Here is a 12,381-nt window from a genome sequence, read left to right on the forward strand (position 1 = left end):
AAACACAGCTGCTGCCGGGTCAAGTTTCAGTCATTCACAGTTGAGATGTTGCAGTTTGTTTAGGTAATGAGTGTAAATGCTGACCTCAAGGTCACCATTCATTGTGCCCTACTTTAAATAGCATGTCAGCCTCGCCTGCCTAACGACAAAATATGGCATTGTCAAAGCTTTAAAGGGTTTATGTGTGTTCAGTTAGAGGGCATTATGAGGTGCTATGATAGCGTACCATCTCCAAACACACCTGCCCGTTTCTTCCAAAAGACTTTCCATTTGGTCTGATGTAATTAGCAGGCTGTGCAATATGTTTACTGAGGCATTAGCATGGAGGGAATGACAATGATTTTCAGAGGAAGAGCTATATGCTTTAGTTTATGTGTATGTTGAATTCATCCAGGCATGACAAATGTTGAATGGCACTAACAGAAGGTGAGTGCCCATTACTCAAACCTTTTGAGATTATTCATTCTCTGTAGCTGCACACACAGCTCATCATCGTTCAGGTCGATTGTCAGTTTGTCAGGGAACTTATTATAGTTATTACATTATTAGTTTTACAATCTCAATCTCATCTAGGTCATTCCAGTTAACTGTTTTTATGCCAAAACATTTTGTATAAGAATCATAACTGGTTTAGAAAAGCGTAACATTGTGTGTTTATCATAAAAAATGGCTACCAGACATGGAAACATGTTGCTGACCTCACTTTTCATTAGCTGTCAAATTTTGCAGAATGTTTTTATATTTTTAGTGGTGATGAGTATTTTTCATTCAAATTAATTTTCCTGCTCTAGAAGAAGTTGAGATGACATTAAGCTCTTTCCAAACAAATGGCACCAGGAACTAAAAGTCCTTCTTGTGCTTCTGTTTGCATTCACAACACATTTGAACAACTAGACAGATAATCAATGAAAGACAGAAAGATTTAGCTAATGATGAAACAAGGGCACAGAGCCGTCACACAACTGACAGGAAGCGACTACATGATTTTTGAATGTCAATAAACATTACACGAAGTGTCCTCCCCTAGTCCCAATATTGATACTACTGACTTCACACTGATGTAAGACAGTACTATCAGTACTGTCTTACTGTGTGAATGAATGATGTGTTTGTAGCAGCTTCAAGCTTTGTGTTCGACCAACCAGGGACTCTCAGTGCAGCAAACTTTGCCCCGGTCGTCGTTCCAGAGACATCAGAAGGTGCTGCCTCTTATACCCTGGTTCCAGGTAAATTCCCTGAGTTCCTAAAAACATTTGTGGGTTTCTTGAAAAGTTCCTGCAGTAGAAAATGTCTATATGATACTATTTAACGAAGCTATTTTGCTTAATTTGTTAGATGTCTAAAACATCCCAAATACACATTTAGCTGTTTATTTAACCTTGTCTATTAGCTTCTGTAGATCTTTCCTAAAATTCACCAAAAGCTATCTTAATATTTATACTGAATGTTCATTTTGCATATTTATCATAACATTTCATAAAACTTGAAATACAAAACATATTTGTCTCAATGCAAGTAACCAACTGGGGAGGTTTCATGGGGATATCTCTTACATTCATTTTTGAACCACCCATATTGTCTCCCCTTAACATCAATAAATGTGTGAGATGTCCTGGATATATGAGAGTTTCTGAGCGTTATAATCTGCATACATACCATTAATGGCAATATATCACTTTTATTTGAAGTAATGAGACTTGAACCAAGTGGCCAGGACACATCTTAAGAGCAAACGTAAAATATGGCATCACTGACAAACTAAAAGGGTCATACAACTGTCTGAGACTGATATTATATTTTAGGGTGATTTCTAGGAATATGACTGCTGTGCAGCTCTGCTACTGTTAAAATCCTCCCGAACACGATTTAGATCATCCCAGGAAATAAATATCAGCATTACAGAAGTTCTCATTACACTGTGAGTTAAATAACGGATGTGAGTGAAAGTCTGACCTCATTGTAATGCAATTATTACTATTGTTGTTACAGTAAAGCTCCATCTTTCTGTTCGTGTACAGTACACGCACTGTATGCTGGGTAACGGCTGAGCTCTCCCACAGAGTGTATCATGGGGGGCTGGCTGCAGGGGAACAGCAGGTCCTGCTAATGATGCAAGACATGTTTGTGATGTGGAGGCTCTCTGGGGAGGCAGGGTTCAGGTGAAGGTACAGAGAGGAGGCGGCCCAATGGGAGCAGTTACCGAGGTAGAGACGCAGCCCTCCTCCCCCCCTCACATGCACCGCCCCACCTCCTCTGTGTGTCAGGGGGAGGGCCATGACAAAAACTAACTCAACACTATATCAGACATTTTGAAGTAGTTAAAGAAAACCGGAAGCCACTCAAATTTAATCTGGTTAAACATGCAAGTGTAGCTTTTTCTTTTCTTTTTAAACCAAGACATCATTGTCAAATAAAATTCAACACGTTAGTGTGATAACCATCTGATAACGCATTTCCCAGAACTCTCCTCAGCTCTTCCTGCGTTATTTGCTTTACTGAAAACAATCACCATGTCAGAGCAAAATTTCCAGCAAGCTTTCACTGTGAAACAACGTCCCGTTCTTCTTCTGTAAAGCAATGCAGCAGATCCAACCCTAACAAAGTGCTCTCACAAACATTCACCTGTAGTGTCCCTCCATATGAAGGAGAGCCGACAGGGGAATTACTCATTACTGATAATATCACCATGAAACTTCCCTAGTTACTTACATTAAGACAATATGTTTTGTATACCAAGTTTGCTGTAGTTGTATGTTTAAATATGCAAATGAGGTATTATGACTCCATGAATCAGAAAATACTTTCAACAGTCATAAGAAAAAGAACATTTAATTTAATATATTAGGAATAAGAATTGGGCTATGAACAATATATAAAGAAATCCCTCAATGAAAGACTATAGATTGGAATGAAACTGAAAAGTTTGGTGTCAGTGCTACTGAAGAGGAGTCTGAGAAAAACGGCCTTTAAAGATATGTATTGTAAAAGTTCATACATTTTACAAGACACTTCAGGTGAATTGTGGTAAAAAATATATAAAAAGAGCTTAAAAACTAATAGTGTCTTGCAGATCATTTTCTGCTGCAATGATTGTTTTCTTCATGTAATTCCATTCAAGGAAGAATAAAGAGATCCTGTTTGTCTCCACTCTCTCTGAACATACGTCACATTTTTAACAAGCTTCTTTTTGCCGTTATAAGTGTTTTATGTTTCTGCAGGACCGCAGCATACAACCCTCATAAAAGCATTGTTTCTCATCACTGTCTGTTGGCAGTAAATTACTGCTGAGCAATGTAAAAGAGTTGCAATTAAATTAGATTTATAGCTCAGAGAAATTTACTTTTCTCTGTAATGCTGATGCCACGGCCAAAATATACATCTGGCCTCAGCAGCGAGATGGGCAGGGAGATATGGAGCTCTCCAACCTGCCCACTCAGAGGACATAATGATTCAAGGGAGGAGAATATCATAAAAGAGATCTTAAAGAAGCAGGAAGATTATTACCTATTATGTTCATTATTAAAGGTATTATGTCCAAGCAAAACCTCATCTGTAATGAGAAGCAATGATTTCTAAAGTGAAAATGTAACTGGCTGCTTATTGACCTGCTCATGTGGTGCTTTAAGTGAACGTGCCGCGTATCTTATCTATGCAGATAAAGTTAATGACTTCGGTCACATCTGTTGCTTTTGTTCCCCATGCGGACAATGCTCAGGTTCCTCAACCGAAAATGATGAAAAAGGTTTTCGAGTAGATAATTTAGAGGAAGCTCATTTTCCGGAGCACTGGTTAGACTCTATTGTCTGACCAGGCTGGGGCTCAATGCGTAAGAAGAATTCGCAGAAATACACATGCACTGAATTGTGACATTTTGTTATTGTCGTGAACTGCGGATAAAATATTGGACTCATACGAAGAGGTTAGTGGAAGTGAAGCTGCAGGTGACCGCTGCTGAATACATCCCAGTCATCCCACATCAGCATTGACCCAGACTAACTCTAAATCTCTGAATTCATACGGCTCAGTGTGCAAGTAAATGATTGGCGAATTTCATTCTGTTGTATGAATCAGGAAGAAATTAGTCTCAAAGTCCACGGGCCGAAAAATAACCTGGGTCTCTCTGCCACACAGAGCTGTCACTGTAAAAGAGCTACACATTAACACATTCAGCACGCCGGCCTTCTCAGAGCGCGGCCAGGGTTTTACAACCCTCCAAGCACACCCTTTGGATTTGGGCGCCGCTCTGTCAACACTGCAGTCTCCAGACGCTCAGTTAGTGGGTTCATCTGGTCCTTCCAGCCAATCAAAAAGAAGCAGCGAGGTGCGACACGGTCCCACGAGAGCCTATGGGAGAGCAGGAGCCATGGAGACCAGCTGCTCAATGAACAGGGATGGGTAAGCTGACATTTTGGAGAGTGTGTACTGGTGTGATGCTGGTGTTTTACAGCCAGTGTTCTGTACATAGCAGTGCGTTTATAGAGTCTAATCTGATCATTCAGGAAGATGCTGGTGTTAAAGAGGCTTTGAGTCAACATCCCAGTGGACTGCTAACCTGACTCGCCAGATGGTTTGTTACTCAGAACCACCTGAGAAGCAAGAAATCCTTTCAAAAAGTACAGCTGATTGGATGAACCATTTGTCAATCAAACTCTTGCCAAAGCCAGTCGGGAGAAATGCAAAATCTTTGAGAAAAAGCCTTCAGTGCAGTTCTTTGCTCTTCTTTCAATGAAGAAATCTCCATCTGTGATATAACTGATGCTATTGCAGCTTCTGCACTAACCTCTTTAGAAGCCGCCATTGTTGTTTTGAACAAACAGAGTCGCCTTTCTGTGTCACGTCACACACCTCTAAACCACACCTGTAGCTTTCACTGTAAAACAACATCCCTTTTCTCTGCTTTTCTTCTGTGTTGTAAAGCCATGCAGCAGATCCAACGCCAAAGAAGTGCTCTCACAAACAGTGCCAAGTGGAGACACTACCGCTGAAGGGAGTAAAACAATGTTTTAACTAATAGATATAACCATGGAACTTCCCCAGTTCATTACTTACATTAAGACAATTATTTTTTGTATTACAAGTTTTCTGAAATGTTATGTTTAAATATGCAAATGAAGCATTATCTAATGCTAACATTTGGTGAATTTAGGAGAAATCTACAGACGCGTACAGACAAAGTAAACTAAACACCTAAATGTTTTTTTGTATGTTTTTTTTCCCACTAGTCTGAAAAAATACTAGGCTTGCTTCGTACAAAAATACGTCATCCCTGCAGCGCTCTATTACTTGAAGCCTGTTAATAATTTCAAGTGATCACGTGATCCCGTCATTCTCACGTGATATCGCTATATTGCGAGAATCCAGCTGTTGTGCGAAGTAAGTGGACTGCAGACAAAAGAGCACAAAACAAATTGAACTTAGTAAATGCTCTCACATGATCTACCTCTATTTATTCACTATACCTCGAACAACTACACTTCATTCCAGCCAACAAAGCCCCTGCCCTGTGCATCACTCATGAGCCAAACGCCCCGGCTCTATTTCCAGTCTGTTTCCTATCAGGTTGTATAAACAGACAATAGAAGTGGGAACACCTTCAGCGTTAACCCCAGCTGACCTACCTCCTGATGAGCGTGACCTCTGCCCTGTAGGATCACTCAATCTCTCCATCTCTTCAAGACAAAGCAGGTTGCGAGGGGAATCTTCAACTCCAGCTCAGCCAGGGCTGTGAGGCAGACTGTATTTAAAATGTGAAGTGGGGGAAAACCAAAGGCAAAGATGTTGGCAGCTGTGATGTGTGTTGAGAGGAATTCACCGTTGTTATCACTCACTGAGTTATGCAAGAACGGGCCGGTGGAAACCTTTGCCTGGTACAGTGTTGGGCCTCAGCCTCCTCTGGCACAGGCCAAACACACACACACACACACACACACACACACACACACACACACACACACACACACACACACACACACACACACACACACACACACACACACACAGAGCCAAGAAGATCCAGCCCTTTCTAATTACCCTCAGTGAATGGGAGGCAGTAGGACGCACAGAGGACCAAGACTCCCCAGTCTTCTTTGAATAATCTATTTTTAGCTTTTATCTATGTGTTTTTTCCTCAGAGTGCATGTGGTGTATGGTAGACATAGTAAAGACATTTGTTTAAGAGTAAATTTGTAGCCCGAGCCAAATTAAAAACTTGTCTTCAAGCATTCACAGCCAGTTGCTTCTCCATCACAGAGGAATCAGTATATGTCTCTGAAGAACTAGTGTTTCTTTATTTAGGAAAATGTACATTGAAATGAAACAAAGAAAATGTAATAAAACTAAATATTGCTGGTTTAAAACTTTTTGAGACAGGATCCCTCTATAAAGCAGCACCACAACTTTGGTGTTGCAAAATGTAATTTTACAATAACGTACAGTAATGCCATACCTCAAACCACCCAAAGAAATGTGCCAATGTGGCTGCATGTGACATTTTCCTTCTCTGCCACCCATCAGCACTATAAATCCGTCATATGCTCAAATGCAACCACTCACTCACTCTGATTCTTTATGTTTGCCATTGTGTTCTTTCTGTGTATAATCTATGTAGGCTATACTGTATGAAAGAATATGATCGCCATTGAAAAGAGCGATATATGCTCAGGAAATAATCTTTTTAAATTCACAGGAAAACTTGTACCAGAAACATAATCTCTTTCTATAGCTCATTATATATGCAGTTTATTTTATTTAGTGGATATAACTGTAAAGTAAAGTGTGTCTTAAATAGGACACCGCAGCTACGAAGCATTGTGATGCTACTCCAGCACTGCTTATTTCCAACGCAGCTGCACTTTGTTCTTAATGAAAGCTTTTTCTCTCTCCCACTCAGAGGCAGCGAGTGAAGCCATGGACTCCAGAGGTTGAACGTGGTAACAAGCTGCGGCCTGGGGCCACAGAGCTGAATGGAGTGACAGTAAGGTGAGGAAGAGCGGTATCAGATGAACACATGAAAGAGGGAGGTCGCTGGATTTAAGGCCTTTTGTCTTTGGCGTTCAAAGGAGACAGCTGTCGACTGCACAAGGCCCGGCTCTATTCATGTCGGGGGACCGCAGACAGAGACCACGCCAACATACACACACACACTTCAAAGGATGCTGTGTGAGCACATGTGTGTGTATGTAACATCTCCAACAGGTTCAAACTGTTATTATCATCATAGAACATTACTTTATTCAAGTAATCAAACCTGCGTATCTATCACGTAATGTCATCCATGTGTTATTTATACGGAAGGTGCGTAACACACACAGTGCTTGACGATGTTTCCTGTATTGCTGCATGCCAAAGCTTACTTCCGGTCCTGAGACAGGCCCCGCACTTTAAAGGAACAGTCCAACTTTTAGGGAAATACCCTTGTTTGTTGTCTTGCTCTGCGTAAGAAGATATCACTTTCATCTCTGTGTCCAGTACACAGAACATGTTAACTCAACTAAGCACAAAGAGTGGAAGCAACTCAATTACTGTCTTAATTACACGCTAGATGAACGTGTTAAAATGAGGGATTAAGGTTTTAAAAGCACAGTTGGAACTACAGAACAGTATTTAGTGACATACAAGTATTTACTCGTCCAGCACCTATGGGCAACAGGTGTGCGATCTTCTCCAAATGAACCAGTTTGTACGAAGAAACTTCAGTCTGCGTATACAGCGATAAAGTGTTTACAACATTACAACATTCGAAGGCAGGGTGAACACTCACCAGTGAATAGATACACTAGTATATAACTTTAATCTATTCTATGTGAATAACTCAATAAGTGTACAGATACCATGACTGTCTCAAAACTGGGACTTTAATTTTATTTAATAATGGTTAAAAGTTGAACATTGAATAATGACAGCAGGCATTCAGTAGAAGTATCACCAGGTGTACACAGATCCCTGTCTGTTACTGAGAGGCATTTCTCTCTCTCTCTCTCTCTCTCTCTCTCTCTCTCTCTCTCTCTCTCTCTCTCTCTCTCTCTCTCTCTCTCTCTCTCTCTCTCTCTTTGCCTGAAGCAACTTTTTCTGCAGTTTGAGCTGCATCATCACCGCAGCTCGTCTTCAGTTGATATTTGCATCAGAGGCAAATCAGTCGGCCTCTGTGAGAGGGAGAGACTGTCCACCAGTAGAGCTGCAGCTTCTCCGCCTAACACATGAGCCACTGTACGTAGTAGCAATACAGTGTTTGTTGGTGTAATGATGTGCTAACTGTAACTGTCATTCACTTGTATATCATATCCTGTATTTATCAAACTCTTAAAAGTACACATTTAAAAGTCAAACTACTAGTAGAACACAGTCACAGTTGTATGTAGGCTTAATGAAATTGTGTACATCATTTGTAGTTGAAGTTCAGTTTAGAATCCACCGATGGCACTCTCTACTCCTAAAGACTATTATTTCCCTATGCAAATACCTTTGCATTCAGTGAGTGGATGCAGTACCTGCTGCAGGAGACAAAGCTGCTGTGTCGTGCTCGGGTCGCTTCCTGACTTCTGTTCAAATCAAACCAAGATGCAAAACTGGTAGATGTAACTAAGACAACACCTTTTGTCTACTACAGTTTGTACAAGGAAACCGACAGAGATGAGCAGCAGTGACTCTGAACTGAAAGGGAAATGTAATGTGTTATATTCTGATATTATTTATGGTTTCCAAATCATTCAGCAGATTGGATTAAATTCCCAAAGCATATTATTATTTAAATTCGGTAACCTCATAAGAAAGAACAAAACATGTCATGGGTGTCATCAGACCTTAATTAACTTGCTTCCCATCTAATTTACCCATCTGCTGTGGTGAGTCCCTCTACAGATGGGCTGTATTCTCCTATAGGAAATGTAATGACCACCTTCTTAACAAATCCGCAGAAAGAGAGGCACCAAGGGCCGAGGTGACAGCAGGTTGACTACAATAAAGGCAGGATGGGGGGGGGGGGGTTCACAAGTTGTGGTATAGGGCGTGCTATTGAAGTGTTAAGCAGGAACACAAAGGTGGGGTTGGTCTGCAGGGAGTTAAAAGAAAGCTATGAATCAAACATGGCTGTTCAGTAACATTAGAGTAAATGGAATAAAAATTAAAATGATGTATGTTTTCTCGACACACGAAGAAACCGGCTCCTTGGAGTCTTTTCATTTCTGGTACATTGTGAGCAAAAACACCTCCGACCAAAATAAGAGTACGCTCACGTACCCAGAGAGTTGAGCTGAGCTTGGCTGATATTGCATCAGTGGAAATCCCATCATAGCAACCGGGTGCCTGCAGCCAGCCTGGGAGGATGGAGGGAACAGGTAGATGGAGAAAAACAAGATGCTTAGTATACGTCTCACCACCTGATCATCAACTATACATTTACATATACATTTTATACACTTTCTGTGGTAGTAGAGTTACTTTGTTTGGGATTCAACAAGGTAGAACAAAGCACCCTAAACCTGACTGTCATTAATCATTAACCCCCAACGACAAAAACTGAGACACAAGTGAAGACAATTTAAGATTAACTCAAAGTCAGGAGAGTGAGGAGAAGAAGAGGTGGGGGACCTTTTGGCAGCGTACAGATTTTTTAAAGCACATTTTTTGGATATGCATGCACCTTTTGTCTACAACAGAAAAGGCTGAAAAGTTTCTCTCGGCCTATATTGAATAGGCCAGGTATTGTGCTGTGAAAAAGGCTTATTCTCAGATAATCATCGGGTAAGACAGTCACATGACAACACACATGAAGTAATTGTATGATTTGTATTCTCATGTTTAAGGGGAAGGTGTGGCTTTAGTTTGGATTATATAGAAGGTTGGTTATAGGGTCGGGGGGGTATTGTTATAACACTAACAAGTTTTTTTCTCGTAAATATACAATTTTAATCTCAGAAATTCTGAGTTTTTCCTTGAAAACGCTTATGAAAGTAGTGGAATGGACAACTGATGCTCATAATGATGATTTGGCTTGAAGCACTTGTTTGTGTGGTTTTGGGTGGAGGACTCTTCTTCATCTTCCTCTTCAGTTTTATTTAATATCAGTGACATTTATCTGGTTGGTCTGACCTAAAATATGATCTCAAATCATGCTCAAAAAAGAATAACTCCCTCTTTTAATAATCAACATCTGCTATTTTCTCTTTCAGATGAGCTGCTGTAAGATGAAACTCGGGGAACACTCAGTGGAAACAATAGCAACAACAACACCATCTCCCTCCACCCACTAATGACACAAACCACATCAGCAAATCCTCAGAAATTGCTGGTGATTTTTCATCCGTATGTGGAATGAACAGCAACCACTGCAGAGCAACTTGTTGATGGAACAACAGGTGTTTAGTGACAGTGTAAACAAAGCCATCTCATCTTGAATTGCTGGTTTCTTCCTGCTGCAAGGGAGTCAAGTCACTAAATCCTAAGCTGCGGAAAACTCCTGGCATCTTGTGCTATTTTCCACCAAAACATCCAAACCTGAGAACTGTATTAAGTTCAGAGGACAAAGAGGAGCAAAGATATCATTTTGTCAGCATGATAAATAAACAGAGGAGAGAGGGAGGAAAAACTAGCCTGGTTTTTTCATGATCTTTTAAATATATATTCCTAAAGTTTCATTACATTTTGCTGGATGTTTGTTTTACACTATAAGGATTAAACTGCAGGAGTAAATGTGGACTCATGTGGATCAGCTGATTCTCATGAGTCTGGATGCAGCTTTGTGGCAGTCTTTAGCATTCAGTAAATGTGCAGGTTTTGAACAGATTAAGGCAATACTTTGTCTAGAAACAGGAGTTAGCACCAGTACTCAAGAAAAATAAAAAGCTCCCTCAGAATCATTTATTAAATCTCCGCTCTGCTCACCATAAAGTGCATAAAAAAATTACATTTGTTTTTTATTTAATTTTCTTCCAGACATTTGACGGAGTGAAACAAATCACCCCAAACCGTAGTGGCTGAAAAATAAATGATATTTTCCTTCTCTTATTTTGTGGTGATAACCCTATTCTAAAAGAAATCATGTTAAGTCAGAGTGTGACATTGAGTTATATTCAAAACTCAAGGTTCACTTACCAGAGCTTTCAACTATACCCCACAGCCTTATTCAAGTAAGTGAACTGGTTAAAAATATTTTATCACGTACATGTGTTTCTAAGGTCAACAATGAACGCAAACTCGTTGTACCTTAACATGGCTGTTGACTGCAACAGTGTAAACATATTAATGAGCCACCCAACCAACCTGCCAAACACCTAAAACTGGTACCGGAGTCCGCCAGTGGATCCTGGTTTTCTTGTAAGCAATCAAAAGTTATATTTACATTCAGTGTTACTCACCAAAACACTTTGTGTGTAGCATTAGAGAACATTTGCAAAGCTGATTTTACAGCATTATTTCCAGCCATGCTTAGTAGCTTTCAGTCTTCTTCTTCCCTGCCTTTGCCAGTGCATTGCAATACATCTTGGCGTGTTACCACCACCTATCAGTCGAATAGTGTGAAACCATTGGTACTGTAGAACTGTGCATCGCATCACCATAGAAAAACAGCTCCATAGCACTATTAGAGGTAATAAAAACAACTCCACAGGAAGCCTTTAAATAATAAGGCTGGTAATATTCTATATTTTTCTTATTGTTGGAAAATCCTATGAAAAGACCAAAATCAATCAGACTTGAGTTTGTCTTTCTATGCTTTCTAACTTTTCTATAATCTTTTTGAAAATTTAAAAAAGCAAAATAATTTCCCTAAACAGCTGGGCATTGTAGTCCTTAGTGAACTTTACTCAAATTATAATAAGATACTATTTTCTATCATGCATTAGTACACATTTGGTACCCTTTAAAGCAGCGGGAATTTCTTGTGTATGTGGGATTGACTGAATTTAAGCTACAGTGTGTGTGTTCATGGTAATGAAGGAACATGTCACCGGTGCAACAGTGTGGCTCATTGATGTGTTTTGATTGTTTTTGAACAACTATGGAGCTCTGTAGCATAAAGGAAGGAGATATCATCCAGCATGACATCAGGCTTTGCCTTCACAGATGATACCTGTTTGTAGGATCAATTCCCTGTTGGTTTTCATGTTTTCATGAGATTTATTGACAATAAGAGAAATATAGAATATCACCAAAATGCTCCTGAATAAACTAAACTACATACATACACTATTCCAAAAAAGAAGACGTGTTAGTAAAATTATGGAATATGTTCATGTTAAAACCATAGACTGTATAAAGGTTGAAAGAGAGAACTTCGTGTTGGAGATGTAAGGAGATGAGAGAAGCCACTGACACACTGCTTCAAGTCTGTCTGTTAGATCTAACAGTTTTAACACAACTCTGTTCAGATGTCATTTAGACAACAAC

This window comes from Cottoperca gobio, chromosome 7 (assembly GCF_900634415.1).
Source record: "Cottoperca gobio chromosome 7, fCotGob3.1, whole genome shotgun sequence".
Taxonomy (NCBI): Eukaryota; Metazoa; Chordata; class Actinopteri; order Perciformes; family Bovichtidae; genus Cottoperca; species Cottoperca gobio.